A 26741-nucleotide genomic window follows, 5' to 3' on the forward strand; every position below is an offset into this window, starting at 1 on the left:
TAAAAAGTCGAAAATATTTAAAGAAAGGAAAGGAGCACGGAAATGGATCTACCTTTGACACGATGAGGATGTCCTTCAATTTTGGGTACTTGATGGTGAAATTCACTATGAATTACGCACTGATTTATGATAACTTTTACAACAACGTGCGACGATTCCAATAAATTTTATGCAATTTTATGTAAAGTCAAAAATATTGTTTGTTTAGTTCCAAATCAAAATCTCCTAACTTTGAATTTCTCCTATCTCGATGTAAGGTAGGTACTATAAGGATGGGTCAAGGGAAGGATGGGAAAGAAAGGTAATCGGCCAGGAATAATATCGATAAATGCCGTTATATACTAAACAGCAGTGCCAATTTAGAATCCAATTGTGTTGGTTGCGTTTTTCGTAAGAAACGAGGCAAAGTTTTCTGTTGGGATCTCAATCCGAATTTTAAATCTTGTTGTTAGTATTTAATAATAATCAATAAATATTTGATGTCAGTTGCACAAAATTAAATTATATAACCTATTTTGAATTCGGGGGTGGTGCCAAATATCTGTAAACAAAATAATGCGGTTAGGTAGTTTATCGTGTAGGAAATTCAGTTTTACTTTAACGACAAAAGAGGGTATTTTTGATTACTTCCCATTGTAATCGGAGCCATGAGCCCGTTTTACAGGTTACCGATGAAGATAATTAAAATTTTTATACAAATTTTCGGAAAGAAAAATCGATTTTTAATTTTAAAAAAAATATTTTAAATTTATTTATTACCCTTACGGATTATTACATTCATTTTACAAAAATAATACATCTTTTTTTTATACTCTGTTGTAGATACGAGTAATAACATTTTTTAAACCTTTTGACAAGTTCGTCTGTGTCTTTTGTTTAGTTTTGTCTGGTAGTTTATTTTATAATTTCAGTCCCTGATTTATTAGAATTGATTGTCCATGTCTCGTTTTAGAATGTTGAATGCAATATAGTTCTGATATTCTTGTATTACAATATGTCCATATTTATTACATTTTTTTTCAAGTTTTATTTCTTTGTCTACAATGACACCAGCAACTTACTTATGAATACGTTTTAAAGATTAAAGATTCTACTGGAAAAAATCATTCAAATGTAAATTGAGTTTTTTAAAAGAGTTCTTTAGATTGTGTTAGATAAGACAAGTCTAGCTAAGACTAGCTTCAATATTTTATTTTGCTGTCGTTGTAGTTTGTTTATGACATTTTGATTTTCTGTTCCCCATAGTTGTTGCATATAACATATTTTAGATTTGACATAGGATTCATACATAAGTCTTTTTCCGTTTTTGGAACAAAGTGTACTCGTTAGTGTAAGGAAGTTTGTGTTGGTCTATTTAGTCAACATAGTTAGGTCATTGTTTATGTCATTGTTAGTAAATGCGTCAGTTTTGATTTTACAGACAGTTAAAGGTCGATTTCCCGACTTCCCATTGTAATAGGTAATTTAATTAAATAAAAACATAATAACACGAACTATTTATTTTTATTAACTTACTTTATTCACAATAAATTTATGTAACATTTATTGAGACACAATTCCCAACTCCATTGAACCAAAGTCCTGTGTTAAGATGGGACTATAACTTTTCATAATTATTCATTTAATCACAAGTCAATTCGTAGTTAATTTTATTTAAGAAAGTTTACGAAGTGATAAATTTGAATGAAATATTTAAATAATCTCGTCATTTATCAGTTAGCAACGGTGTCTGTCATCCATTGTTACCGAATATTATAATTGATTGAGAATCTTTTATAATGCGATGAAATTCAATCAATAAAATAAAACAAATATCTAAAAGAATTTTTATTATCAACTTGTTTAATAATCTTAAGCATAAATTACTATCATCCTTTTATTTAATTAACTTTTTAACAGGTACTTAAGTATTAGGTATTCTTTTTTTGAACTTTCATTCAGTCAATCGAAGCTAAACGGGCAGTTCACAACGACGTTTTTGTCCCAACACTTATGTGTGGAAGTTAAACATTCAACTAGCAGAGGAAGGATGAAAGCGGAGTGAACGCGTTCGAAATGCGATCTCTTAGACAATGTATGAGAGGGTTGCGAATGACGAAATTAGGCCAGCGTGTAAATCTGAGTCAGGTATAATGGCTGAGTGGGACGAAGGCGAACAAGGAAGACGTGGCATGATCACATAAACCAAAACCTTATGTCTGGTCATGTCAAATTAGGCAGAACCGAAGGGCATGTATGACATGATGTATGAATGTGGAAGAAGCTAGAATTTTATTCCAGGATTGACACGCGTGGCGCTCCATTCTATCTACCTACCCTTACGGGGAAATTGCGTGATGGTTGTTGTAGTAGCAGTTTCATTTATTTTTTAAATAAAAACTAAAGTTAAAAAATGTTCTTATTTCTTGCATGGTGACGCGTAGGGCACTGCTTTTGCATACTCCTCATTGTTCTTAACTGAAGAGTAAAGTATACTTTTTTCTTTTTTTTTTTAATAAATGCTATGAAAACTGTTACTGTGTCCGGGCGGATGAATAACAAATCTGAGAGTTTGTAATAGAACAAGAACCATGGCGAGTGCTTCCCTATCCGCACCTAATGCATAGGGCACTGAATTGCTACTCTGATTGCAGCGTATCGTGATCATTTTTGTTTCAGAGAAGGTAAGGTGATTAGTCATACGCTTCATGCGCAAGTACAGGAACTATGAAATATTACAGTATTAATTTTTAAAATTAAAATAGCAATAAAATAAAAACGCACACATTCAGACTTTTTTAATACACATAGTATCAATTATTAGTACTGAGAGTCACAAGGATTATACCTGGAAAATAAACTCGGAATGACATTCCTGATAATATACTTACGTACTCAATAATAATTACAAATTTCGAGAATTGAACATACTCTTTTAGTTTTTTTTTCACTTATTTACAAACGTTTTAAAAGATAAAAAAAGATCACGTTTTATCCTCATGTTTTTATATTTTTGCTAGAGCTACTGCAAGAACTTTAAACGTCCGATTGAAATATCACATTAAGCATTTTTCACGCCACTCCCTCTTAAATAAATATTTTATGATGGGTTTTCCAGAGCTGGTATTCTGAAAGGAATAGCGCGCGAAGAGATCGCTCATTTAGCGTGTATTTAGACGGTAAATACGCATTAAAAGTGTGTTTTGCGTTCAGAATACCACCCCAGGAATCCAACTCAGAAACTCAAATCGATTTAAAATAGTTATGATTTGTGTGATGTTGTGGGTTATTTTATGGGCATACAATTTGTAGTTTTAAAAAAAAATATTTGTGTATTTATAAATATATCACTCTTTGAATGGCAGAAATGCTGTGGGTAAATTAATTTTAAAATTACAAAAAAATGGTAGGCGAATGCGCCAACTACTTCACTACGATACTGACTCTATTTCGTTTTTCAGAATTTATCCTCAGAGCGATTTATTTAAAAATGCTCGTCCAGGATTCTGGTTCTATTTCACACAGATCTGTATTCTTCATCCGCTTGGACACAGAAAAAATAACTCCACGGAGAGATTTTAAAAAATAAGAATAGTCCACCGTATTTGTGACACTTATCCCGGCGTGATCTCATTGGCTAATTGGGCCGCCCGCGGTCTATGGGAAATGCTCGTCTACTTGTCTCTTCTACCGGCTGTGACGTCATGCGACGCTTCGGAACAATGGCGGCTATTTTTGAAACTCCCGCGCTAATGGCCGTGTGAAAATTTGCATCCAAGCTCATTGGCTACGGCGGGCGCGTACTTCTTATACAATTGAAGACCTTGTTTTAAAAACCTCAAATGTCACAATTCAACATTTTTTTCAGGAGAGTGTTCAAACTAAATACTATGGTTTTTCTAAGGGTTTAATATATTTTAATGAAATAAACCATATATTTGCTTTTAGTGCCATGTTTAGAACTTAATTTTTTAAATAAATAAATATTTTATGTATATTTGAATATGAAATAAAATGTCTGTGTGGAATTTGCTGTTTTTAGACAACACACATTTGAATCTTTGTGGTTTTTAGTGCAAACAAGAAAAAAAATAGTACAAATAGTTGAATAACAAATTAACTAGTATAGAAGTTGAACTTCGTATATTAAGATTTATAAAAATATTCAGTAAACACCGCTAAAAACGGTAATAAATAACCGTCTACTAGGAAGACCTTTTAAACTGTTGAAGAATAAATAATCTATAGTGGCGCTTTAGAGTGATAGAAATGCTAATTAAACGACTTTTTCTGTTTCAAAAAAAAAATTTTAGACAATTGCTGCTTTTAAGCAATTTGACATGGACAATTGCTGTTTTCATAAAACACCGTATCTTTAGCAGTGAATTTGAGTTGCGTATATTTTTGTAGAAATATTTAAAAGAACGATTGTTTGGACTCATATATAGGAAATAATAAAATCAAATGCAAATTTTGGACGTTTGATGTTTTTAGAAAGAGGTTTTCAATTGGATTCTACATAACTTTAATGGTAGCTTAAGTCGTGTTATTTGGACAAAACTTTCTCAATAATTGAAATGAGAAAGAAAAACAGTACTATAAGCATTTCTAGATCTTTGTAGACAAGCAGTGAATAAAACATCATTACCAATTCTTTATCCTTATTTCATAATATGTGCATTATTTTGTTTTTAGATACCTTTTATTTCTACGTTATTCTAAGGTATACATGAGGGAGTACTGTAGTTATTTGTGGCTCTATCCTACTGAATACCTCTTATATAAATAATAAACAGTCTGCAACTTAGAAGGGGTGGGTTCACACTGACCCAATTTTTCAGACTGATAGGAAGTGAATTAGAGAATCAATTTTTATGTTCTCGATAGTGATCTCCGACAACGTCAGCCCAGACGGTTGAACCTCCCGGTAAAATAGTTTTTATAATTTTTAAATTTATTTTAACAGAGAGGAAAAACATTTTTGAGAAGGGAATATGGAAGTAAAGGCATTTACGGGCTTATGACCTGTCGTTGGCTGGTTTAAGTGGCCACTTTACACACTGTAACATTCACCATTCTGTCCATGTTTGAACATCCACATTTCCTCAACTCTTCCATCTGTTGACTTTTGTAAAGTAAAAGAGCTAAAACCTTTATCACGTGGGTGAGATTCATCCGGCTGAACCAATCACCTACTAGGCAACGCTTGAAAACAATTTCCCAATTTTTATACTTCTCCTTTTACCAGGTAGTTAATTCAACAATGTTTGAGTATGTCCAAATGCTTGCAGACTGGCTGGATTTCCTCCTTAGGGAGTTATTTATATTAAAATTTATTTCAACAGAGAGGGAAAACATTTTTGAGAACTGTTGAAATAACGGCCTCCTAGGTGTAGTGGTCAAGACGCTTGACTCACTCACGGAAGGTTCCGGGTTCGATTCCCGGTGAGAACACAAAAAAAAAATCAATGTGATTTTTCTCAATCCTGGGTGTTTTGTGATGTATTTCACCACTGTTATTGGGCCTCCTGGCCTGTTGTGGTGCAAAAATAAAAAATAAAAAAAATAAGTTAAAAAAAAGAATAACTCCCTGAGGAGGAAATCCAGCCAGTCTGCAAGCATTTGGACATACTCAAACATTGTTGAGTTTTTATCACTTTATAAAACTCCCTTCACTCCTCTTCTGATTGCATCATGTAATATGTTGCGTAACAAGTTGTATTTAAATTAAATAATCTAAAATTATATCATAAACGTTTCTCGTGTCATCGCCTCTGCATACCTCTGCGGAGAATTAGCGATATAGATGACACTCAGCGTATTCAGAAGAGTTCAACGACTCTATATTCTAATGCTTACTAAGATAACCAATGTGAGTATTTGACATTGGCCCTGAATGCAATAATTGTATAAATTCAATGTCAAAAATAATCGTCTTCAAGTCTCGCCATTCACCAAATAAATAATATAAATATCTTTTCATGCCGATTTGCATTGTATTATTTTTTAGTATTTGTGAACTTCAATATTGTTATATCATAATCATTATTTTGTTTATTCAAACTTCGTTTTTTGAACAATTGGTTTATAATATTGCATAGTCTGTAGTTACGTAATAGAAGTACCCACCTATGAGGCAATGCAGACTACAATTAAAATGTTTTATTGATAATTCTTGATGGAATTTCATTATTATGACGTAATAACTTATATTTACAAATAAGTTATTAATTTAAAAAATACTTGGTACACTTCCACTTTTTCTTTTCTAAAAAAAAATACACAAAAATACAAATAATGACTATTAAAAAATAATATTATGGTGTAAATCTAATTATTCATTAAATTCTCAATTGTTGTTTCCAGAACACGGGACTTATGGTTTGTTTTTATATTCTTGTCCCGCCTTTCAATCATTGATTCAGACACGTAAACTCACCTGTATGGTTGTAGTCAATTATAACAACAATCACGTCATTATAGGCTTATTCGAAAAAAAGTTTTTTTTCTCTCAAAAAGTTACCTTTGTAAGGTTTACTACTTTATCCTGATATTTGCTGCATTTGTTTATTATATTATAAATCTGTATGGAATTGTCATTTTGTTTTATTTATTTAGCTTTTTGAACATATTTGTGCGTTAACTGGCTTATAGTCAAATGACAATTTCTTTCAGCCAACTAATAAAATGAAGTGTTATTTATATAACGTAAGCGAGAAAAAAATAAATAAAAGAAGACATTTTACCTTTATTCAAATTAATTCCGTATTGAGTAAATAAGATACACGACACAAATAATTTACTTCGATACTTGATCATAAGTATTTACAGCAAATTAATAAAGGCAAATGTCGTCAATCGTAATATTACAGGAGAGTAATAATTATTTAACCATTTTGTGGCGTCATTATTAATTTTTTGACGTCTTTGAAAACAAATATAAATAAAAAGGATTACTTTTTTTATTATATAAATAAAAGACGAGTGATACTTTAATCTAAAAATTTGGAATATCCAGTGACCGGTTTCATCGTTTTCGCGACATCTTCGAGACTGGTATTTTTATTAAGGAGTTTAATGTATTTATACAAAACAGAGGTAAGGATAGATAAATCAAAGTCATATGAAAGTAAATTAAATAAAGTTATTTTAATCTTAAGGATCATTATCAAATTTATATAATAAATTATAATGAACTTCCATCAAGAAAGTTCACTTACAAACTTAAATGTTTTAAAAAGGATTACAGCACATGTATGTGTATATAAACTAACTAAATATAGTTTTTTTTATTGACACCGACCCTCTACAAAATGGTAGAAAAAATATAAAATCTAATATTGGCTCTTCTAGATCCCTGCCAGGGAAATATGAATGTATATATTTTCCGTAACATAAATATAAACATGAGTATGTATGTGCTTGTATCTACGCATGCATTATCTTTCATTCATTTTTTAATTCACATAAAATACGTTAATTTTGTTTCCTTTTTAAACGGATGTTACAATATCAATAATGTATATCTCTTTGTTGCATAGTACTCGTATATTACATGATTTTATATTAGTAGCGAATATGACACTGTATTATTAAATTATTATACTTTAGATTGAATTATTTTTAAATACTTATATAAGTACTTAATGCAAGTAACAAATTTGATAATAATGGGCACTGACGTATAACAAATAGACACGTTATTGCCTGAACAACCACATCTTATATTTAGCAAATTAATGTTGCATTGCCGACATTTCGAAATAGACATACTGCAAACTTATTTATTTGACAATTGTAGTGTGCATTACTTTACGGGTCGTTTCACCCATCACGTAATGCAGACTATATAAAAATAAAAACTAAATAAACTAAACTTTCTTTTTCATACAATTCTTTCTCTGTTTTTGATGTGTATTATTATTATCTTATCTCTTTCTGATATTAATTTATCAAATATTTTTGTGTACCGTATATTATATTATTTTCACATATATACTTACTGTTAACTAATTTTCATTATTTGTTTTTAACAATAATTTGTTGATGCCATTTTTTTTTATACTTATAAGTATATGAAAATGTGTATATTTTTTGTTTGAATTCTTTACAAGTTATTTACAAATTTGCTTTTTAATTCAATTACTGTTATTATATCCATATAATTTTTTTTTTCTTTTTTACTGTGTAAAGTTTCACTTTTTATTTTGCATGGCAGTATGCTTCTTATTGTTTCTAAATTTATACAAAAAAGCATTGTTTATCTTTTAAATTTTTAGGCACTATGTTTGTACTTACCTGTATATTTTTTGTAAATGCCCCTTGGGCGTATTGTAAAATTAAATAAATAAAAATAAATAAATATACGGTAGAAGTTAATGAATAGAAAGCAGATAGCTGCTAAATTGCCGATAAATACAGAAAAATAGGTCCGTATTATCCGCAGAAGCCTTATTCAGCAAGCGTATTGCCCTATTGATGGGTGAATTATGACTCGCATTCATATGGCTTCTGGGTGCGTCAAACAAAGCATGAGATCTCGCTCTAGTATAACTATTGGGAACATATAAACTGATGTCTTTCAGTATATTTGGATTGTATATACTTCCAGAAATCAGCTTATAAAAATGTTTCCTAAGAAATATTTTATGACAAAATTCGAGGGTGTTGTAATCCATCATCCCTGCTAGAAATAATGAAGGGGACAAGAATGGATAATTATTTTCTTCTTTAAGATATAAGGTCCCAAAACCCCGATATATATTAAACTATTCGTTTGAGAAAGAAATATAGATATTTCATAAGTTTTAATATTGCTATGGATGGCTTTTAACTATCTTTTTATAGCCTTATTGTTTATTTAATGTTTTAATTCAATTCCTCTACGCGTAAATAATTGAAACATTAAATTTATCTTCCCGAGAGGTGATTTTGCGAATCTCTACGCTGCAAACGAGCCATAAAGAGGTTAATTTACGACTAATTGCATCACAAGCTGCTATTAAAGAAATTCTTATTTCCTCATTGAGCAGTGCTTAATACAACTACCGCAATAACGAACAGTTGACCTTAGTACGAAAAGTAATTAAATTTCAAAGAAACGTTCATAAAGGCAGTAAATGACCTGTTTATGATTAATTTAATTTGGGCAGGTAGTAGGTATATAATTATTGTTATATTTAATGATTAGTGATAATCTCCTCGTAGTGTAGTGCGAAATCAAGATAGGGTTATCACTAGACCCCGTACAGGGCACTGCAGATTGAACAAACACATTGGTGGAATTAACCTTTCTGAAACTTCTAGATGTAGGTTCGGAAGTGCAGATGAGGAGACACCTATACACATTCTATGTGAATGTGATGCTTTACATCATAAATAAAGCCTTATCCTCGGGGGATCACTGGTTAATCCTGAGGATGTTAAAGAGCTTGCCCCCTACCTAATAGCCCGATACTTAACGAATCTGGGCTTGGAGGGGGAGATTAAGCAAAACGAGAACTCTCGCCTATCACTTAGTGGCCAGGCTCTCAAAGACCTGGGCTTGGAGGGCGAGAACTATTCACGGGGACCCGTCACAATAGATCTTCACAGGCCGCAGTGACGTCAGGAGCTTAAAGCATAGCACTAATCCCCACTTCTAATAATAAGACATTTTAATATGGAATCACTACAAAAAAGGCGCCTTACATGTGATTTACTTTTTCTTTTCAAAATTCTAAATAATATGGTTGATTCGCCGTATCTTTTACAAAATATTAGTTTCCGTTGTCATCTTCGCTATACCAGATTAAATTTCCTTTTTTATGTACCAACTTGTATCAACAATTATACCTCGAATTCATTCTTAAACGTACCTGTAGAAATTAAAATGGACTCAGTATCAGACTCTACATCAATTGTAGACATTTTTAACTGCACGTTGCATTTATACAGAAAATTTCTTCATGGGGTCGATTATTTGGGATAGTCGCTAAATGTGCATTTCGAGTGGTTTATACTATGTATATGTGCCGCATGTAATGTATTTGTTTGTGTATGTTTTATATGTGCGTTCATGTGTGTGCGTGGATGGCTCGGAGTGTGCATTCGGTATTTTTATTTATTTAAATTTATTACAATGGTAATCTCCATGGAAAACGCAAATGTTAACAATTATAATTATAAGATTATGCATATTTCGTGCATAAGTTGAAAGCCGGAGTCTGATAAAAAGTAAAGAAATCTTACGATTTAGCCATTTTATTACGCCGTTTCGTCAAAATCCTTTTATTACAAAAATAAAATTAATAAAAACAATGAATTTCTAAGGTATTTCTGATTAAAAATATACATAAAGTTTTAATAAGCTTCAATGGAAGCTTGTTTTTTAATTACTTTTTTGTTCAATCTTCACATAGTCTGAACGAATTCGTTAAGTTAATAAGATACATAAATATATTCGTTGACATGGAAACTCACAAAGCTAGTGCTTCGTAGATTAATTTTAGAGCAAATTCTATTACTTTTTTTTATCAGACTAACATCCTTAAGAGGATGTGCGGGCAGAAAAAACAAATAAAAAGGTATTTGAACATAGTTTATCTGTAACTTTCTCGCAGTTGCCTCCCCGATATTGTGCGAAAAAGACAATTGCATGTCGGACTGATTGCGTATAGCTGAAATCGACAGTTTCGAGGTTTCGTTGTCCCGTTTTCCGCACCCCAAAACTAAACCGATTTGGCCTTTTTTCAAGAAACAGTATCAGAATGAAGTTCTCTGTATCGGCACCTTTTGCAATTTTTAAAAACAGTTATCATATTTGTATACCGTACGTCCGAAGACGTCAGAAAAAACTGGGCGCTTTTAAGGGTTTTTTGATGGTCCTAGTTCCTATAATAAACAATATATCAATAAGAGAATAACGAGATAAATACGCCAATGGTAAATATCTACAGTGTGCTAAAAATGATTGCTCTTTTGCCATAATCCCTGGAGAAATTACGGGAATACGTTTGTAGTAGAAAAAGTTAGACCACGTTTCCTTTTAAGGCTTTCAGGAGGCATGCGCAGTATACAGCCCAGCCAACCGTATCGCCTTCGCTAGATGGCAGTTGTCACCGGAGTTTACTGCGTCCGTTCTCTTATTGCTTTTACTGACGGTTTAGTAAGTGAAACTATCGCACACCCGAGATTATTCTGAGACATCTATTCTTGAAACACTTTGGGCCCTTTCGCAAAGCCATGATTCGCATTTGTAGAGGAAAATAAGTTTTATGCGAGAGTTATATAGGCGGCATCTGGGTTTCACTTAGGGAATATACATTTTGTATTCATTATTTATTTGCGATTCCGTATCAATAAACCAAGAATTAGTATAACGTGGAACTATAATCACAACAATATTTATAACAAAGTGTCACGCTTTGAAATCTTCTCCTACAATTAAATAAGTTTTTACCAGTTTAAAATCAAAATTTCACTCCAATTTTATAACAAACTAACAAATTACGCATTTTAGATTGACTTGTCTATTTAAGAATCGGTGTTTCGCTGTGTAAATCTTCTTAAATTATCAAAAATCAAATCTCTTTTATTATTATTGTGCCTGTCGTTAATACAAATAATGGCTTCAACAAAGTGCACCGTATGTCCCGAGCCGGTGAGTGTCAGTGACTCATTTACATGTTCGGAATGCAAAGGTGCATTCCATTACAACTGCGGCGGGTTGCCTGCAACGGCCTCTAAACGCCTTACTGCAGACAGGCGTAAAGTGCTGAAATGTACTGCCTGCCTACAATCACCTGTAAACAGTACATCGCCGGCAGGGGTCTCCAACCAAGAGGACTCAAACTTGCTAGTCGCGCTTCTTAAAGAGGTAAAATTAATGAGAAATGAATTCAAAATTCTCAGCACAATAAAAGACGATATGAATGCGTTCCGCGAAGAACTGTGTAGTACCATTGCATCTTTATCTTACAATATGGAAGAAAACAATTCTCAAATTAAGAGGCACGAGACAGAAATCGCAGAACTTAAATTAAAATTAAATAACGTGCTTCGTTTTAATGAGGACCGCGAGCAACGTGCACGAGTTTCAAATATTGAGGTGGTTGGGGTTCCAGAAAAATCTGGAGAAAATACTGCGGAAATTATTATTTCCGTCGCAAAAAAGGCTGGAGTAAATATTGACCGGCAGGATATTGAGTTTTCCTCAAGAATAACTCCTAAAGTTGCTAATCAAAGCAGACCGAAAAACATAGTAGCCAAACTTAAATGTCGACAAACGAGGGACAACATCATCTCTGGCGCGCGTAAATGCAGAGGTATTAGCACACCTGATATTGGGATCCACGGACCGAGTCGATCAATTTACGTGAATGAACATCTGACTCCGTGTAATAAGACTCTGTTACAAAAAACTAAACTACTGGCTAAGGAAAAAGGACATAAATTTACATGGACAAAAAACTGCCGTATATACGTGCGCCGCAACGAAGAATCGCCACCCATACTAATCAGCGAGGAGAACGACTTAAAAAAAATAGTTTAATATTTGTTTACATACTATACTTCACACATACATTTACACAAACACACGCATACTCATACACAATATGCTTAATCCTATTTTTGCAAACATTTTATTTCGATTCTCTTACTTTTTCTTTTCCTAGTAGAACCACTTCAATACCTTTTCTTTTTTATACCTCTAATATTTACCAGTGGTCTACCATTCTATATTTTGCCTATGTTACTCTAATGCTTACACTTGGTATATTATTGATATACATGGAATGTTTAATGTGCGACACCTATATAATACTTGTAATTTCTCAGTTTATATTTTATGCTGACTTCTGTTTATTTAAACTATTGAGTTACCCATCACCGGCGAGTTAAGCGTATACTATCAAAATGTGCGGGGTTTAAGAACAAAGCTACTGAAATTTTCACAAAGTGTACTTAATAACGACTTTGATATAATTGCTGTCACGGAGAGCTGGCTTACTGATGGTATAGCTGGCCCCGAAATAATAGACGATCGATATGATCTGTTTCGATGTGACCGTGATATATCCAGTACCGGCCGATCTCGCGGAGGTGGTGTCTTTATTGCAGCGCGACGTACACTGCGCGCCCAACACAATATCAACTGGCAGTGCGAGGCTGACTGCACTTGGGTCACCATTCCTTCAGGTAACTTTAACCATAACAATCAACTTCACGTAGCATGTGTATATATACCTGGTGGCCCCAATCACACCTCTCAGTTACAAAATTTCTGTGATTTAGTAGACCAGCTCTCCATCGACAATCCTGACGACCAATTCCTAATAATGGGAGATTTTAATCTACCACACATGACTTGGGAACGAGATCCTGTTTCGCTACCTCTTAAACCTCATATCATAGGTAGTACAGATTATATTTTGAGTGAGTGCATGTCATTTTCTGACTTGCACCAGTATAACGGTACAGTGAACTTAAATGGCAGGTTGCTTGATTTAATGCTTAGTAACGTAGAATTAAGGGTTCAACGTAGTGATATTACATTGGTTAAAGAGGATAGTCATCATCCAGCACTTCTTGTTGAATTGAATATTTTAAACGCCCGGACACTACCTGAAGTGAAGCGTGTTGCGTTTAATTTTAAGCGCGCGGAATTTGAATGTATTAATTCCTTTCTTTCGACTATTGATTGGGAAACAAAATTTTCTAATTGTGATTGTGTGAATTCTGCAACACGGGAATTTTATTTAGAGTTAAAAAATGTTCTCAGTGAGTTTGTACCTCTAAAAACACTGAAAAATAACTCATATCCTCGCTGGTACAGCTCATCTCTCATAAAAATTATTAAGGAGAAATCCAAATATCATAAAAAATGGAAAAAATACAATAATCCACGTGATTATGATACATTTGTTTTGCTCCGGGCCAGGCAAAAAAAAATACAAAAAGAATGTTTTAAAAAATTCATACTCGAAAGTGAGAAAGCTATTGTGAACGATCCTAAATATTTTTGGTCTTTTATTAAAAGTAAACGTAACTCTAACAACATTCCCTTGAATATGCAGTATAAAAACCAAGTGTCTAATAATGCCCAAGAAGTAGTCAACCACTTCTCTAATTATTTTAATTCGGTCTATACTCAAAGCAATTTGATTGATGAAGCCTGCATAACCTCCCCACTCCATCAAAGCACACGCAATGTTGCTACATCTTCAATTAACTTTTCTTACGACGATGTCCGTAAAATTCTTACTAAATTAGATTCTAGCAAAGGTGCTGGAAGCGATGACATTCCTCCATTATTCGCAATCAAATGTGCAAATCAACTTGCCAAACCTCTAACAATTATATTCAATCGCTCATTAAAAGATGGAGTCTTTCCGAGTCACTGGAAAAGAGCACTTATCATTCCCATTCATAAAAGTGGCCTTAAAAATAAAGTTGAGAATTATCGACCGGTCTCAATCTTACCAGTGTTTAGCAAAATATTTGAAATGTTAGTTTATAATCACCTTTTATCTGAAGTTGCTTTACACATTCCAAATGAACAGCACGGTTTTATGCGGAAACGATCAGTAGTTTCTAATTTAACGCTCTTCACAACCGATATTGCTGAGTATATGGCCAAGGGATTACAATCTGACGTTATTTACACTGATTATTCAAAGGCGTTTGATCGTGTTGATCATTCAATCCTCTTAAAAAAGTTAATAGCAATCGGAATTAATAGAGATCTCTTATGTTGGCTTGGTTCTTACATCAGTAAAAGGAGTCAGGCAGTCGTCGTTGGCGGGCACTCTTCTGACTTTTCCTTGCTTCCATCTGGTGTCCCTCAAGGTAGCCACTTAGGACCCCTTTTATTCAATGTATATGTTCATGATATAGGCGATTGTTTTAATAACTCTAAATACATTATGTATGCAGACGACATGAAGGTATACTTAAATATTGAAAATACTAATGACTGTCATAAAATGCAGGAGGACCTCACTAGACTGTCGGTTTATTGTTTAAATAATAAACTATCGCTTAACCCTGAAAAATGCCTAAAAATAACATTCAAAAGAAAGACCCGTGCCATCGATTTTAATTACAAATTAAATAATACAAATATTAAATCTGTCGAAACCGTCCGTGATTTAGGTATCCTCTTAGATGGAAAATTAACTTTTAATCGTCACATCGATGGTATTACTGAAAAATCTTTTAGAACACTAGGATTTATACTACGCACAGGCAAACCGTTTCAAAACACCGATACTCTTAAAAAATTATATTTTTCTTATGTTCGTAGTTTACTAGAATTTTCTTCACCTGTCTGGTCTCCTTATTATAAAATTCATTCCTGCAAAATTGAAAGAATTCAAAAAATGTTTATAAAAAATTTAAACCGTAGATTACATCTCAATTTTCCAGATTATCGCCAAGCGTGCGTTTTTCATAATATCCAAACTCTCGCTGATAGACGAACCACAGCTGATATAGTGTTACTCACCAACATAATATCTGATAAAATAGATTCCCCCGAATTGGTTAATCGCATTCATCTTAAGGTACCACAGAGACAAACGCGTTATACACAACTTTTCCACATACCTAAATGCAGAACAAATTCGTCAAAAAACGCTACGATTAACCGTATTATGGATACGTATAACAGGAAATTTAACGAAATAGATATATTTACCAAAAATATTAAATTTATCAAAACTGCCATAGGTAATAAATTGTCTTTGTCCGCATCCTCCTCTCCGTTGCTCTCTATCCCTGAACATATATAAGTTTTATAGTGAGAAGATCTTTTAATATAATTATGTATCCCCGTACTGCGGGCCAACTGTTTGTGACACCTGATTTTTATAATCCGAATCATTTCTATTAAACTTATATGTTATTCTTATTTATATATTATGTAGGTGCATATAATATGCATTTGTGTCTTCGTTTTGAATCAACGTTCGCGTATTGTCAATCCTTATTTTATTGTTGTCATTATTTCGTATTTACTGCATTTTGTGGTTACCTACCGTACTCGTATTGTATAGGACTCGTCGCACATTATTCATTCGATGTGTATCAGTTAAATTTAAAAAAGACTACGGTTCTTCAGAATACGGTTTTGAAATTTAGCATACTTAAAAAAAAAAAAAACAATTTATATCATTTCGTCATTTGAATTTTAACAAAAAGGTTTCTAACTTTTTACTAAGCTCTTTATTGTACCATTTTTAATACAATTTACAAGTTTTAAGCAAATATATTATTTTCATACTTACGCACCCATACAAACGCACCCTCTCCCTCTTTCATTCCCACACGCACATGTATCCTCTCCCTCATTCATTCACGCATACACACATTCACATACACATGAATACAAACGTCACACAAATAAAATTACTAAACTTCTTTTCTTATATATTATGTGTCATTATATTTACAGTGGATTTTTTTAATTGGCTTTAGTATTGTTAAGATTTTTCTAATTATTTTGTTTATGTAATAGCTGTAAAAATCCCAAATAAAATGAAATAAATAAATAAATAAATAAACTATAGCCATGATAGTACAATACTTAGTCGAATTCTGTCGTCAATTTTCCAAGATTTATCAAATGATTTAAAAACTAGAAAGCGATGTGTCAGATCGCGCACATAAATTCTTCTCAATAGACATTTAGATTTTCCGGTTATTTTATTTAAGTTTTTTATGTTCTAGTTTTACTGAAACGGACATAAATCATGGCCGCTGTGTTTGTATTTCAAATAGTTGTGAAGTGCGACACGAAGTGGGTTTGCCTGATATCAAATTAGTCTGAAATTTCAATAAAATTAGTCATCATACTTTATAGTTATATCTTTCAGCATATTGGATAACTTGTAAAGCGTAGTCTTAGTTTTAAAATCCACGAAGGGAATTTTTTAAATCATAATAATTTGTTTTTGATTCAGTAAAGGAATTAACAACACAATATTAGGGGTTTTGTTTGTATGTATCTCAAACAATACAACAACGGTGGCTTTTATTTTCCTTCCTAATTAAAACAAATTCTTTCTACTTTTTATAAAGATTACTCAACCAGGGTCTCAGGAATAATTCGTGTATAGTATTGTGTCTATCTCTCTTCCGCACGCGGCCACTAAGGACGAAAGAGCGAGAGGACGTCGAGTCGGGTGGTCTTGCCTCCCATTCGCACTTTCGCGTTTTTAACGGTCGTGTGCGAGCAGTAAAGAATAAAATGATCAAAGAAATAGGTTCAATGGATACCTTCCGCGCATTATGTTACCCTGTTACCACACAACGAATCGGTTATTTTTTAAACACATTTTTTTAGTTTTATTTTTATTAACAGGTAGTGGAAGAATGTTTGAAAAGAAGAGGGGATGAGCCAGTCTTGTAACCTTTCTTAACCTTATTCAAAATCGGCCCTCATTAAAGCTATAAAGAACTTTTAATTCGGTAGTAAATAATTTAATTATTTGGACGAAACATCCGTGCGAGGTAAGTGTCGAATGGCTATTATAATGAAACGATTATTTTTTAAACTTGGGCGATCTCTTCAGGTGTAACAGGTGGATCGTACTTTTTGTTAAATTTTCAAGACAGTTTAGAAGATTTAAAGAATCAAATTTTCAAGACCGTTTTTTTTTTAAAAGACATTGACACATTTCTGCTCGTGCGGTAACAAGCAGAGATCCCAGCAGAATACGAGGTCTTCCTGTGATTTTAATTATTTAATACCAAAAACACGTACGACTTTTGCTCTGAGAAATTTCTCTTTTGTGGCCCCAAGAGTGTTTGATGTCCTGAATGAACATATTAAGTTCTCAAAAACGAAAGTCGTTTTCAGGAGAAGTGTACGAGTTTGGATTTTGTCTAAGGGAAGAGACCTTTGCAGGAGACTGCGGCGAGATATTGCATATATTGCGCCGGGTTTTCTTACATGCGGTAAAAATAAGAGCATTTAATTACAAAGCGAACTTGTGATATCACAGGTGGAGCGATTTCAATATTACAAAACTTTAATAAGTCATAGCGCTGATTATAAACCGTATGTTATTTAGTATAGGCTTTGTTTGATAGTCTATTAAAAAATAAAAATACAACTCAACTTCCCTATTCTATCACTATATGTTTCTACTTAAGTCCTACATTTATTACAACATAACCTACAGAAGAAATTTTTAAAATATATTAATTTTAAACTTCATATTCCAGCTGCTTTATTTAATTATAATCAATTGTTATATTCAGCAAATCTTTTAAGACTTTCTGATGGAAGAATCCTAACTGACCTAATATTACTTTATACAGTGATCAATTCTTTAATTGACTGTCCTGATTTGCTGGAGTTAGTGTGTTTCCGTGTACCTGGTCGACATACCCGCCACAGATATTTTTTTTGTTCTGCTAGTTCTAGGACCAACTATCACATGCACTCGCCTATCCCTAGGCTCCATAGATATGGCAATCAGTATGAGGACAAGGCTGATATATTTGGTTCTGGACTTGATAGCTATAAAACGAGTCTGATTTCTTTTTTCTCACGCAATATTATTCTTAAACTTTTCTTTATATTTAAAATGTTTTTCCTTTTTTTGTTTTTCATATTTATGTATTTATTTCGTTAATGTTTTTGGTTGCTTATGTGTATTTACCTACTTGTTATTATTGTTATAGCTATGCAATTTTATAATTTATTGTTATGTATTTATATATGTATTTTTTTTTTCATATTTATGTTCAATATATGTTGAAGGCAATTTATGCCGTTTATGTAAAAATAAATAAGTAATTAATATAAGTGACTTTTTGATTGAATGAATTTAGAATCATTCAAAATCAAGATTTTAGGAGTAAAAATGCGTTTTTATTTCTTCTAAAAAAAAACCCTAGAACTGTTTCTTTGATATTCGAAGTATTGTTTTATTTTTTGTTTATTTGATTTTTTTTTAACTGTCTATGTTTATTTATTTGTATTAGAAACGCTCCGATAAAGTTTTATTTTTAGTTTTGCGCGATATAAATTTTTCAAATTTCCGTTTATAAATTTGAACAGATAATAAAAAAAGTAACAGTCCTTGTAATATGGTCCTGACTGGTAATAACTGTAACAACTAACCTGGTATAATGTTACGCCGAGGCAAAGCGGTAGAATGGGATAGGATGGGAATACCAGCCTTATTAAAGTGGCGGAATAAGGATGATAATCCATCCTTATTCTACCACTATGCCTAGGCGTGACTTTATATCAGGTTCATAAGTAGGGCCCTATCAGTTATAAAGATCGTTTGAAATAACTACATAGCATAAATAATTATAAGTTTTTGTGTTGATACTTTTCATTTGCAAGATTTTTAGTTAAGAGTAGCCATTGAGTCGAAAACTGTTGCTGAACACCAAACATTTAAATAATATGGTAGCATAATAAATATTTGGGAATAGTCTGATTTATCATATATTCTATGTGTGGGTGTCGACTGTCTACCCCGATCTACAAAATATTAATTACAGTGGTCGTTAGACTTGTACTATAATAATTCCCAGATAAACTCGGCCTCAATTGGTGTGATGACTATTAAAATTAGAAGTGTTGACCATTGCTGACCCTTGTTACGCTAAGTCTGCTTAAAAATCATTTCTTCGCTGCGTCAGTCAAACTGCATAAAACAGTATTCCTCGTTATTTTATTGTCTGTGTCCAGGCGGATGAAGAGTACAGTTCTGCGTGTGAAATAGAACGAGAATCTTTGACGAGTGTTGTTGAGTCGTTGGCTACTCTATTTTAGAATTCTAACAAAATAAAAGGAATTGGTTGTTATCATATTGCACCAGAGATGAAGAGATCTAATAATCTAATCTAATCTAATAATCAAGTATTATTATTTATAATATTAATATTATTATTATTTTTAAATCGGGTTGTGGTCCTGTGGCTAGTGTCTCGGATTCATGGACCAATGGTCCGTGGTTCGAATCCCACTCTACTCCAACTTTATTTCCATTTTCTAATAGTGAGTTATTTACAACTCGTTTAAAATGGCCCTAAAAATTAAATATTTTAGTAAATCATAAGAACGCAAATATTTCTTTGAAAATAAAAAAATAATAAAAATATGGCTTATGACCTGTCATTGGCTGGTGTATTAGAATATTTTTTTCTCAATACTTAGATGTAGTAAATAGTAGATGGAAGAGTTAAGGAAATGTGGATGTTCAAACATAGGCAGAAAGGTAAATGTTACACAGTGTGTAAAGCGGTTACTTAAACGATTAAAGATCATAATCCCTGTAAAATGCCTTGATACCCATATTCCCTTCTCAAAAATGTTTTCCCTGTCTGTTGCAACAAATTACAATACCAACAACTCCCTAGGGAGAAAATCCAGCCAGTCTGCAAACATTTAGACGTACTCAAAACATTGTTGAAATAAAAATGCTTTCAATAATGAAGCAAAAGGCAACTCTAGCACTAAGGGAATGTTGCGCAATCGAAAATATATTTTTTTACTAAATTTGGTCGATTCCGCGATTTTGAATAAACGGTTATTTAAAATGGCAAAATAATTTAAATGCCTTACTTCTTATCTGACAACTGCCTTAACCGCTTCTATAAATTTAAAATTGTTAATTTATTTATATTTTATTTTATTTTATTTTATTTTATTTTATTTTATTTTATTTTATTTTATTTTATTTTATTTTATTTTATTTTATTTTATTTTATTTTATTTTATTTTATTTTATTTTATTTTATTTTATTTTATTTTATTTTATTTTATTTTATTTTATTTTATTTTATTTTATTTTATTTAGAAAACATACAGTCATACAAAATAAGTACTAAAAACAACATTTTTTTAACATAAAAAGACCAATTAAGTTTTCATAAATTAAAAAGATATAAACATTAAATGTGACAAAAAATAAATAAGAATTTTAAGTGAAAAAAAGATAATTGTTGACATTTGCGTTTTCCATGGAGGTAATAAATTAAAATAAATAAAAATACCGAATGTACACTCCGAGCCATCCACGCACACACATGAACGCACATATAAAACATACACAAACATATACATTACATGCGGCACATATACATAGCATAAACCACTCAAGATGTACATTCAGCAACTATCCCAAATAATCGACCCCATGAAGAAATTTTCTGTACAAATGCAACGTGCAGTTAAAAATGTCTACATCAATACCGAGTCCGTTATAATTTCTACAGGTGCGTCTAATGAATGAATTCGAGGTATAATTGTTTTTACAAGTTGGTACATAAAAAAGGGAATTTAATCTAGTATAGCGAAGAGGACAATGGAAACCAATATTTTGTAAAAGATACGGCGAATCAACTATGTTATTGAGAATTTTGAAAAGAAAAATTAAATCATATCTAAGGCGCCTTTTTTGTAGTGATTCTATATTAAAATTGATCAAAGATGCGCCGTAATCATTTTCAATGTTATGTTTGTTTACATTAAATTAATGTTGAAATGATATAAAAATAATTCGCCCTTTACAAGCTACATCGTGATTTTATATTATTATGTTCTGCTTGCATATAGATTTGCAGAATATAATATGTACGAAGTTCCGTGATACCTTGGCGTCACTTTGTTCTACCATATTTGGTGTCACAGTGCGCGCTCATAAACGTCTTTTTAAAATATATTCTTCCCAATAAGGATTTGCACGTTCATTAATATTTAATTGATTAATTACTCATTAAAGTCGCTCTTTACTTCTACTTTTATCTTATTGACTAAGGCCAAGAAAACTGGTGCGCCTGTAATAAAAAACAGTAATCAATTAGCCCTGACCATATTTCAAACAATATTTTTAGCAGGCTTCCTAGATTTCTTCATCTTACAAAGTTTGCGTCAGTTGACAGGCGCTGTGGCGCAGTTGGTAAGACAACTAACTGTGAAACTAGCGTCGCGGGTTCGATTTCTGCCAGTTGCCAGAACAAATCCAAGAAATATTTTTTCTCAACTAGAGTGGGTGTTGTGGTTTATTTTTCATATCTTTCTTCAATATCCTATTTCCCACCTGCTGATAGGCCTCTACAGAAGAGACTTGGCGGTTTATTCCTTTTAAAAATAAATATGAAAAAAAAGGATTTTTGTTTCTTCAAATTTAGTTTGAAATAAATATTGTTATAATATGTTTTTTTAAAGAAAAGATCCCTACCGACAAGCCGATAAATTGGCTTGGTGAGTCTTATAAATAATTATATTTAGGTAACAAAACATTTGTAATTTTATACTTATTTTGTCAACAATTTTTTTCAATAAATAAAAAATATATAAATTTTTATTTGAGTACCGATATTTTATTTAAATATATTAATTTAAAATTATTTAATGAAAAAACTGTTTTTCTGTCAAATGTTACTTCGTCATAACTGCTATTGCGTCTGATATTTTTCGTCACAACTGTTATTTTCTTATCTCATTTCGGCACAACTGTTTTTAGTCAATGAGAAAGTTCAGTGGTTTATAAAAAAACATTTGTTAACAGACTATTAGACTAAGCAAAAAAAAATCAGACCTATTATTTTTTAAAGTTTTGTATTTTTGAAATTAATTCGCGTGTGACGTCTCTAGTTCTCTTCCACTTCTTCTCGAAGAGTTCTGCTGATTGTTCAGTCAATTTACCGTAAACCGGAAATCTATTACAACTCTCTTGCTAGTGCTTGATTCGGAAGAACTACTGACGTCATGCGAAGTTTTTCGTTCCAACATTTTTTTAATGCATTTTCAAGAAACTTCCCGTTACAATTTAATGCTTTAATTTTTACAGATCTTATGCGCGGTAAAAAAATATTATTATTCTTATGAATACATGTTTATATCCAATTTTTCGTAGGGCTGAAATTCCTCATTGTACTTTCGTCACATTTGTTATTTTGTCACAACTGTTCTTTTGTCTAATATTTTTTCTTCACAATTGTTATTTTGTCCTCTATTCTCGACATTTTACATTAATTTCTTTTATTTAGATATTTAATTTTTATTTTGACCCGAACTTAAGAAATTGAACCCACGGAAATGTCTCGAGTGTTTGTTACATGCAAATAGAGTGTTCCACTGACTTATAAGAAGAGACACATTACTCCTTGCTGAATGCATTTAAGTTTTAGTAAAAAAAATGCGTTTCCCTAACAATAAAAAAAAAACAAATCACGATGTGCATATGTCAGAAGATGCAAGTAAATACGGAGGACCTGCGAATTAAAATGCCGTATTTTACGCAATTGTAATGTATCTATTTAATTATACGTCATTGGGTTGTTTTCGATATAAAATTTCTGTATACAATATTAAACTGCAAAGTAGATACTAACCTCCTTAATAAAATACAAATAAATGCGGGATTGAGAACACTTAGACATCTGGAAATATTTAAACTCCCTTTGTTTTCAAATAATGCTACATACCACACACCTATGGCCCGCATGTGTCAGAAATATAATATATACTGCCGAAATAATAAAATTGACATTTTTCATGATACTCTCTCAGCTTTTGCGAATAATCTCTTAGGAATAAATCTTATTTAATAAGTTCACACGTACAACTTATTTTTTATTGCATTGTATCCTGTATAAAAAAATATGTAGTACATCTTAATATATGAATCCATTTTGTGTAATTCTATAATTGAAGATATGTATGCATGTAAAATTGTATCGATGAATGCTTTCAAATGGTGTGTTTTCTAGTATGTATCTTTGTTGAATTACCTAATAAAATAAAAAAATCAATGACTAGTCTTAGGTTTAAGATTGAAGTTCCAAATTAATCAAATTATTATAACTGTTTTTTTTTCCATGTTTTTGAATCTTAGAATAGGGCGAAAATGAACGTTCTTACGTGTGCTCTAATAATAAAGCACTATTGAATTAAATCCGGAAATTTCATCGTCTTAGTATGAAAATAATTCCCAGAGCTGAACAGAATGTCTGAGAAGCTAACGGCTACCTGGCTGTTTATAAGCATATTTGTCACGTTTCCCGAGCAAATATTTTTCTATCTAATCTGCATTCGTTGTTCTTTTTATCAAAAACAAATAAATTAAAATTAAAGTGTCGGAATAATTAATTCATCGGTGTCTTTGCGGCGCACAATGGTCAGAAATAAATGCAAAAAAGGACTGCGGCCGAAACACGTTTGTGTGTCAACCCTTCCTCCTCCGACCCGCCGCTCCTCGCGCCCCTCAGTCGGAGGAATTTTAATTGGAATATCTCGTCTAACTTTTAAATATATTTATTTTTTGGTCCATAAACCCCATCCGAGAGGCTGCGCTTCTATAAATCAAATATCATTTGTGTGCAAATATGGCGCTACATGAGAACAATCCGGATAACCAGGTAACTCGACCTGTTAACGACACAATTAATGCAAAAAATGAGCGAATAAATCGATCAATCAAATACCGGTAGACACAAATAAATGATTCCACGGAGTTAACAATTCCACATAAAAATGTATTTAGTAATCTGCTAATTAAAATACTTAACTTCAATATCAATACATAGATGGCGCTCCAACTCGCTTGTGAATGGTTTCTCGTTTAGTAACATATATACAAAAATCAAAAATGTTACCTGTGTGGATATTCGCTAATAAGCGGAATGGGCAATGTTGTAGTACCTACTTAAAGTGGCCACTTAACCCAGCCAATGACAGGTCATAAGCCCTGTAAACGCTCGAATATCCATAATCCTGAATTTGAAAAAATTCTACCTCATCTCTGTAGGGATATAAATAAAAAAAAGTATTTATTCAACAATGTTTTGAGTATGTCCAAATGTTTGCACACTGGCTGGATTTTTTCCCTAGGGAGTTGTTCATATTTAAATTTGTTGCAACAGAAAGGGAAAAAAAAATGTGGAGGGAATATGGGAGTCAAGGCATTTACAGGGCTTATGACATGTCATTGGCGGATTTAAGTGGCTACTTTACACACACTGATTAAGAAATTGACAAGATTTGTTTCAAACACTTCAATAAACGGGTTTAGACTAAAGAATGGCGTTGAACATTAAATTTTGTGACAAATTCCAGACATTTCAGAACATCATGACGCTTTAGGATTATCATATTATGAAAATATTGTATTTGTAGTATTATTTTAATTAAATGCGGCTATAGGCAACTCTACCGTAATATTATATCGTACCTATAATTATTCCCAATGGTCAATACTTAATGTTTTTTTATACCGGCTGGTTCTTTGTATAGAGACGACTCAATGACAAATGAGGATCTTCTTATGTGAACTAACTATACACATATGTATTTTTAATAATGGCTCTCTGAACTCTACTTCAAAAGAATACGAATCGTTGAACTTCGAAACTAAAAAGTCAATTATACGCGATGGTCAATAAAGGTGGATATTAATTTGAGACATTAGTAACGCAACGCATTCAGCATCCACTTATATCAGATAGATGGTAATATTAATATGTTTTATATCCGCATTTTTCGGAGTTGACTGATGTATTTATTCAAACCTATATATTTATTAATTACGCGTTTAAAATATCGTCAGCTGATTTCAATCCAGAAAATTAGTTTGTAGCAAACATCTCCATCTCCTCCATTCATATAATTTATATGTGTAGTTTAAATTTAGTCAAATGAATCAAGCTACTCTCGACGTTCTCTACCGTTCCATCCAAAATATAATGATGGGGATTTTTTCATGTTTGAATGCGACTCCTTCTGTTAATTTAAAGTTTTTTGGATTTTTAAGTCAATGTAGTTCGAAACTTATCTCAGTAGCTCAATCACAAATTGTGTGCTCATAAGCGACGTGATAACAATTTCTCACCATAGTTGTTTATCGTATTCGCGATCGCAATGGAACATCTGTGAACCACCTAATATTAAATGTTAAAATATTTACGTTTCGCGACGCATAATCCTGCTGCGCAATCACATATTTGAATTTCACCGGTGTAAATATGGAAAATATTCCAAAACTACTACTACTACTACTACCATCACGCCATTTCCCCGTAGGTGTAGGCAGAGAGAATGGACCGCCACACACGTCTATCGTGGCATACAATCTTAGCCTCTTCCACATTCATACATTTTTTCATACATGCCCTTCGGTTCTGTCTGCTTTTGACATGACCAGACTTAAGAATTTGGTTTATCTGATCATGCCACGTATTCCTTGGTCGTCCTCGTCTCACGTTGCCGTTCATTTTCGCCATATATACTTGTTTTACCATTCTTTCGTCGTCCATTCGTTCTACGTGACCAAACCATCTCAGAGACCCTTTCTTAATCTTATCAATTATACTTGACTCAGATTTACACTCTCGCCTGATTTCATCATTCGTAACCCTGTCACACATTGATTTCCCACACATTCGTCTAAGAGATCGCATTTCAACCGCATAAAACTGGTATTTTTATTGATTATTTATCATGTTGTTCATTGCATTTAGCCGGCGGTTCGCAAGCCAAATGTCAAGAAAAGCATTCGCTATAGTAATTATAATTTAATTTTCACTTTTTTGTATTAGATACTCCTTACTATTTTGCAAATGCAATGTATTGTATTATTTTTTATGGTAAACGCCAATTTTTCGCCAGTTAACTGTATTTATTTACGAAGAAACCAAAAAATAAACCGACAAGAGCGCTGACTTAGAGATTACACACGCGTTGACTTATGACTGCGATAACTTAAGCATGTACATTTTTGTTCATTGTGAACGTTCAAATGCTTAGCATGTTT

At 32.3% G+C, this 26741-nt stretch overlaps 1 protein-coding gene across 1 annotated transcript in view; it reads left to right on the plus strand.

The window, feature by feature from the left end:
* Positions 1-26741, plus strand: part of Ser (protein serrate) — a 428305-nt gene that overhangs the window by 6211 nt on the left and 395353 nt on the right. The gene's annotated exons all lie outside the window — the stretch shown is intronic.

This window comes from Micrasema longulum, unplaced genomic scaffold (assembly GCF_059751315.1).
Source record: "Micrasema longulum isolate JH-2025_06_02 unplaced genomic scaffold, ASM5975131v1 h1tg001230l, whole genome shotgun sequence".
Taxonomy (NCBI): Eukaryota; Metazoa; Arthropoda; class Insecta; order Trichoptera; family Brachycentridae; genus Micrasema; species Micrasema longulum.